A 7,542-nucleotide genomic window follows, 5' to 3' on the forward strand; every position below is an offset into this window, starting at 1 on the left:
ACCAAGAGCAAGCCTAGAACTTAGAGACCGAGGTGGCCCGATGGCATGATGAGGCGCGCAAGCTCTAGGCGGACGTAGACGATAAGCCCCTGGTCTTCCTTTGTTGTCCTTCTCCCTAGGATCCATGATAGGATTTTTGACATGGCTGGTGCATGTTTTGGGTAGGTCTTGATCACAGGCTCAGGGTGGAGGTGATGAAGAGATGCAGCCTAGAGAAGGAGCTCGACGAGGCGAAGGCCACCCTCCTAAAGGAGAGCGATGAGCATGACGCCCTGTGCGTCTGAAAGGTCCTTGTTTGGTTTTGGTAATTAAGTGACAACTTAGGTGGACTAATTGTGTTTATGTGAGATACATAGGTGATTAGTCCACAGGTACATGTGTGTGAGCAACATATGCCATGAAGGTGAAAATGGCTTGGAGATGTTGCAAAGCTCACACATGTGATGATGAAGGAGCTTATTGCACATGAGACATGACATTGAGTCATGTGATCAAGGTGGAGAAGATCAAGACAAGACTTGGCTTGATGGACCAGTTGCAAGCGTGAAGGGCAAGTCGATGGCTTTGGAGTGATGGGCCACGTGGCGGTGAAGCTTGAGCAAGACTTGGCACCGATGGACGATGGCAATAGTGAAGAGCAAGTGAAGTCAAGATCGATGAACCAATATGATCACATGATAATATGAAGTGGATCATATCATTATTGATCGTGTTGGTGCATGTGTTGCATCGACATTAAAGGAGATGGAATGGAATGCGCAAGGCAAAGGTATAACCTAGGGCATTTCATTTCACCGGTCATAGGTGTGTAGAGAAGTTTATGACCGGGTTTAGGATAGATGGCCGTACTATCAAGAGGGGCAAACTTGTTTGCATATCGGTTATCTAGTGCCACTCGAGTGATCTAACTTTGCATTGTCGCTAGGATCGAGTGGCGTGGCAAGTTGAGTGGCTAACATCCTTTGGGAAATGATTGTGAAAATGCTAACACACATACACATGGTGGTGTACACTTGGTGGTGTTGGCACATTTACAAAGGAGGTGGTGTTTGTAGGGGTGAGATGGGTTTGGGTCCCTCCCGCCGAGCTTGCTCGGCAGGATTCGGCGCTTTTGGGTAAATGGAATGCCTATTTTCTATTGCGCCGGATGCAAATTCTTAGTGGTTAGCTCATTGGAGCAAGGGTGAAGAAGTTAGAAGTGAAAACGAGTTGGTCGCAAAGATGCTGGCATCAGTCAACTGACCGGGCACTGGATCTGCATGCACCGGACGCTGGCAGGCTGCGTCCGGTCAGGCTGACGTACGGTGACGCAGAAGCTGGAGTGTGATCGGACGCTGGCTGCGTCCGATCGCGTTCGACCGGACATGTTCGGTCATGCTCGGGAGCTTACTGGAAACGACCCAACGCTGGGGGTTCAGCATCCGGTCAGTTGAAGTTGCTGCGTCCGATCAAGTCAAGTGACCGTTGGAACCGGGACACGTGGTCGTCTACGAGCGACCGGACGCTGAGGTCCAGCATCCGGTCAACACGATCGGAGCGTCCGGTCAGCCCGACCGTTGCCCAATGAAGGGGTAACGACTAGTTTAGCCCTTGGGGCTATAAATAGAAGTGGCCTTCGGCCATGGCTGGTGCTGAGCACCTTGGGGGACTTTGTGTCCATGCTTGAGAGTGCTTAGGAGCCCTCCATCACACATATACTTGATAGTGATCATTCGATTATGTGAGTGAGCGATTCTAGTGCGATTGTATCGTGAGGTTGCATCGAGTGGCACTAGGTGATCGAGTTGCAAGCCAGTGGTGCTTGTTACTCTTGGAGGTTGCCACCTCCTAGACGGCTTGGTGGTGGTCTCCGTCGAAGCGCGCAAGAAGCTTGTGCGACGCTTCAGAGAAGTGCTTGTGAGGGGCATTGTGCTCGCCCCATGGGAGCCGCGAAGAGCAACTCTAGTAAAGCGTGTCATTGAGCTACTCTCACTCAAGGGGTAGGTTCTTGCGGTGCCCGACGTGCGGGCTTAGCGGGTGATGCTAATTAGCCGCCGAACCACCAAGTGAGCGGTCGACACAACGGGGACTAGCGTGTTGGCAAACACGTGAACCTTGAGAGAAAAATCTTCGTGTCAACCTTTGTTCTTCCCATTAGTTTGCATCCATGTTACACAAGCTTGCAATTACTTTCATATACATTGAGCTTGTGTTGTTGCTTTAGTAATTAGTTAGTTTGTGTAGCTTGCTAATTATCTTCTTGCTTGTGTAGCATAGAAGTGGCTCCCTTGCATGGCTAATTTGGTTTTAGTAACCTTGTTAGTCACATTGCTTAGTTTGTGTAGCTAAGTATTTGCGCTCTCTAATTAGGCATTGGTTGCCTTGTTATTGAGCATTGCTAGTGAGCTTTGTTAGCTTTGTGCTTTTGCTTACTAGCATATGTAGGAGCTCCCTTGTTGCTTAAAATACTAGTGGCATAGGTTTGTATAACCTTGCTCCTAGAATTGTTTAGGAGAGCTCTAACTAGCTCGGCACCTTTGTTGCATAATTGTTATCTTTACAAGGTGCTAGTGAACATATATAGAGGGGTGTAGTCTTGGCTAGACCGATAGTTATAATTCCACACTTGTTTCGGTTAGCCGACGCGATTAATTTTAGAAAAGACTATTCACCCCCCTCTAGTCCGCCATCTCAACCCTTCAGCGTCACCATCTAGTTGGTCTACGATGACCTTGAGCTGGCCCCAGCGTAGGAGAGAGCTTGCTCGTGGTCCATGCCATCTAGATCATAGATCGGGCACATGAGATGGTGAGGGACGCACACCACTTTGACGTTCATCAGTCGTTCGCGATCGCTCATTCTCACTATGAGAACATCGATCTAGAGATGATGAGCCAAGGCTTCGCGCTCAGTTACTCCGATGCTGAGCTAGAGGACATCAAGAAGGAGGTGGCCCCTTTGGCGCATGACTTATCTACCAAGATATAGGATGAGATCATCCCCCAAAAAATTAGTTAGTTAGGCCAAATAGTGATCTTGTAATAAATGGATAGATTTTAATTTCTGCTATGGTTGAATGATCTTTTGGTTCTTCATCCTTTTTTATAAAAAAGGTTAATGTATTCCGACATTTTATGTGGTTAAGGATGTAAAGCTCGGGATGCGAGCGAAACAACTCTGATCATGCTGGTGAGCAAAAACACCGTAGCTGCTAGGGCGTAGGTTTCTTTCAGTCTGACCAGTTTTACTCAGGGTTTGTTTCCATAGCCCTTACTTTGAGATCTTAACATAAGGGAGGGTCAGGCACAGAGAATGTCTCTGAGTAGATATACTCTTATCAGCCCCCAAGTGATGCCTAACCCCTGCCGTTGCCAGAGTCGGGTGCCACAAAAGATAGAGGGAATGATAGTGAAACCAATAAGAGAAAATGTTTTTGTATTTCAGAAATATCATTCTTAAGTATATGCATAGGCTAGGGGTAAAAGCGACGTAGTTGCTCGATCTTTCATGCATTGACGAAGACCTTGTTGTCGATGGTCTTGAGCTTGTAGGTGCCTGGTTGGAGCACCTCTGTGATGGCGTACAGTCCCTCCCATGGCGGAGAGAGCTTGTGACGATTTTTGTTGCTCTAGACGAGGTAGAGTACCAGGTCCCCTATGTTGAAGGCTCGACCCTGCACCCAACGGCTATGGTACCAGCGCAGCGCCTGCTGATACTTGGCCGAGCGGAGGAGGGCAACATCACATGCCTCATCGAGCTGATCCATGGTGTCCTCGAGGGACGCCTCGGCTCCCTGCTCGTTATATGCCCTGACCCTCGGTGCCCCATAGTTGAGGTCAGTTGGGAGGATAGCCTCAGAACCATAGAACATAAAGAAGGGTGTATAGCCAGTGGCCTAGCTAGAGGTCGTCCTCAAGCTCTAGAGCACCACGAGAAGCTCTGTGACCCATCACTCACCAAACTTGTTCAACCGGTTGAAAATCCTAGGCTTGAGACCTTGTAGGACCATGTTGTTCATGCGCTCAACCTACCCGTTCATGTGGGGGTGTGCCATGTTGGCCCAATCAACACGGATGTGGTATTTATCATAGAATTGGAGGAACTTCTTCCCGGTGAACTATGTGCCATTGTTCGTGATAATGGAGATCGGGACTCCAAAGCGATGTATGATGTCGATGAAGAATAACATAGCCTGCTCAGACTTGATCATGGAGATTAGCCAAGCCTCTATCCACTTTATAAAGTTGTCTATGGCGACAACCAAGTGCATGTAGCCCTGGGCGCTCTTTTGAGAGGTCTGACCATATCGAGCCCCCATACCATGAACGATCATGTGATGGGGATCGTTTGGAGTGCTTGGACCGGCAAGTGGGTCTACTAAGCATAGTATTGACACCTCTCATAGGTGCACACAATCTATTTAGTGTCAGCCACCACGGTCGGCCAGTAGAAGCCCTATCGAAACACGTTTCTAACTAGGGTTCTGGGTGTGGCATGATGTCCGTAGACCCCACCGTAAATGTCCTTCAGTAGTTGCCTCCCTTGTTCGATGGGAATGCAACGCTGTAGGATCCTAGTGTGGCTTCACTTGTAGAGCTCCTCCCCAACAATGATGAAAGACTTGGCTTGGCATGCGATCTATCGGGCCTCCATCTTGTCCATTGGGAGCACTTTGCGAAGAAGCCAAACATGGTATGAGGTCCTCCAGTCAACTAGAGGGTCGAGCTCTTCCACTGGATCTTCATCAAGCTCCATGACTTCGAGGTCAGATGGAGCGGGTGGTCGGTCAGCCCCCGAGCCTAGGGCAAGCAGCTCATCCTCAGTCTATCCCCATTCCTCGTAGCAGACCAAAGGCTCATGCCGATGGCTAGCGAAGACGCCCATTGGCACCGGCTCTCGGCTAGACTCTACCTTCGCTAGCGTGTCGGCCACCTCGTTGAGCCACCTTAGGATGTGATTGAGTTCAAGGCCATTGAACTTGTCCTCTAGCTGGCGGACTTCTCGATAGTAAGCAGCGATGTTGGTGTCGTGGCAACTTGATTCCTTCATGATTTGATCGATGACTAGCTGTGAGTTGCCTTGGACATCAAGCTATTGGATGCCCAACTCAATGGCGATGTGTAGGCTGTTGATGAGTGCCTCATATTTGGCCACATTGTTGGAGGCGAGGAAGTGAAGGCGAACCACATACTTCATGTGTATCCCAAGGGGCAAAACAAAGACCAGCCTTTCCTCATCAGCGATCTGTTGAAGTACATGGTCCAGTACTCCTAGTCGACAGTTGCTAGTGGCATCTGGACCTCAGTCCATTCTACCATGAAGTGAGCTAGTGCTTGGGACTTGATGGCTGTCCAGGGGGCATACAAAATACCCTGACCCATTAGCTCGAGTGCCCACTTGGTGATTCTCCCTGTGGCATCCTGGTTTTGGACGACCTCACTGAGAGGGAAGGACATCATGACCATCACCGGGTGTGACTCAAAGTACTAACATAACTTCCTCCTAGCGATTAGGACGACATGCAAAAGCTTCTAGATTTGTGGGTAGCAAGTCTTAGAATTAGACAAGACCTCGCTAATGAAGTATATGAGACTCTACACTTTGAGGGTGTGTCCCTCTTCCTCCTACTCTACCACTAGAGGTGGCGCTGACCACTTGTGTGGTGGCCGTGATGTAGAGTAGGAGCGGCTCTCCATCGGTCGGGGGGACCAGGATTAGAGCTTTAGTCATGATTTCCTTAACTTTGTTGAGTGCCTTCTGAGCCTTGAGAGTCCACACAAACAGATCGGTCTTCTTTAGAAGTCAGTACATCGGGAGGCCCATTCACCAAGGCGTGAGATAAAATGGCTAAGCATGGTGAGGCACCCCATGACTCATTGCACCTCCTTTAGGTTCTGGATCGGGCCCATCCTTGTGATGGTTGTGATCTTCTCTGGGTTGGCTTTGATGCCACGCTCAGAGACGACAAACCCAAGCAGCATGCCCCTTGGAACCCCGAAGATGCATTTTTAGGGTTGAGTTTGATGTTGTTTGCTCATAGTTTTGCGAAGGTGTCATATACATAGGCTTCAATAGTTCATCCGATGAGGTCTCTGAAACACTTGAGCATACATCGCTGGTATGTAGCTCCCACGTTTTTAGACCAAAAGGCATTGTGACATAGCAGAACGACCTGAACGGGGTGATGAAAGAAGTCATGAGCTGGTAAACTCTTTCATGGTGATCTGATGGTACCCGGAGTATGCATCAAGAAAGTAGAGGGTTTCACACCCCGAGGTCGAGTCGACTACTTGATCTATATGTGGCAAAGGAAACGGATCCTTTGGACACACCTTATTGAGACTCGTGTAGTCAACACATATTCTCTATTTTCCATTTTTTCATACAAGGATGGGATTGGCTAACCACTCAGGATGATACACTTTCTTAATGAATCTAGCCACCCAAAAGGTTTCTGATCTCTTCATCGATGTCCCTACGCTTCTCCTTGTTGAAGCGGCATAGGCGCTGCTTCACCGGCTTAGAGCCTAGCCTAATCTTCAAGGCATGCTCAGTGACTTCCCTCGGGATGCCTGGCATGTTTGAGGGTTTCCACGCGAAGATATCTCTGCTAGCATGGAGGAAGTCGATGAGCATGCTTTCCTATTTGGAGGAAAGCATGGTGTCGATGTGTACCACTTTGCCCTTGGAGCTACTAGGGTCTATGAGGACCTCCTTGACACCTTTCGTGGGCTCATAGGATCTGGCTGACCACTTGGAGTCAGGTGCCTCATCAGTAGTCCCTTCCTTGATGACTGCAAGCTCCTCAGAGACGATGATTGCCGAAGCATGCTTACAACACTCAACCTCGCACTAGTAAGCACGCTAGAAGGAGGTGCCGAGGGTGATGACCCCATGCGGGCCTAGCATCTTGAGTTTTAGGTAGGTGTAGTTGGAGACGGCCATAAACTTTATGTAGCATGGTTGTCCTAGGATGGCATGGTAGGTCTAGTGGAATCCAACCACCTCGAAGGTGAAAGTCTCCATCCTATAGTTGGTTGGATCCTCGAAGGTGATGGGCAGGTCGATCTACCTAAGCGGTATAGCTTGCTTCCCCAGCACGATACCATGGAAAGGCGCCTCAGTCGGTTGGATGTGTGACCGGTCGATGCCCATGGCATCAAGTGTCTTGGTGAACATGATGTTGAGGCCGCTGCCTCCATCCATCAGCACCTTGGTGAGGCACTTCATGCCAATGATCAGGTCGACTATGAGCGGATACCTCCCCAGCTGTGGGATGCTATCTAGGTGGTTAGATCGGTCGAATGTGATGGCGGACTCCGACCACCAGAGGAAAGACAGCATGGCTGGTTCAGCCACATAGACCTCGTGGTGTGTGATCTTTTGGTGGTGCTTGGAGTCATAGGCCACCGTCCCACCAAAGATCATGAGGTAACCATCTAGGGTCGTAAAGCCACCATCCTTCCCCTTAGCGTCATCTACCGCCGGCTCAGGCTTCTTTCTCTAGTTCCCCTTGTTAGAGCCACCAGACAGGAACCGCTTTATGAGGGTGCAGTCCTTGTA

Source organism: Miscanthus floridulus, chromosome 2, assembly GCF_019320115.1.
Source record: "Miscanthus floridulus cultivar M001 chromosome 2, ASM1932011v1, whole genome shotgun sequence".
Taxonomy (NCBI): domain Eukaryota; kingdom Viridiplantae; phylum Streptophyta; class Magnoliopsida; order Poales; family Poaceae; genus Miscanthus; species Miscanthus floridulus.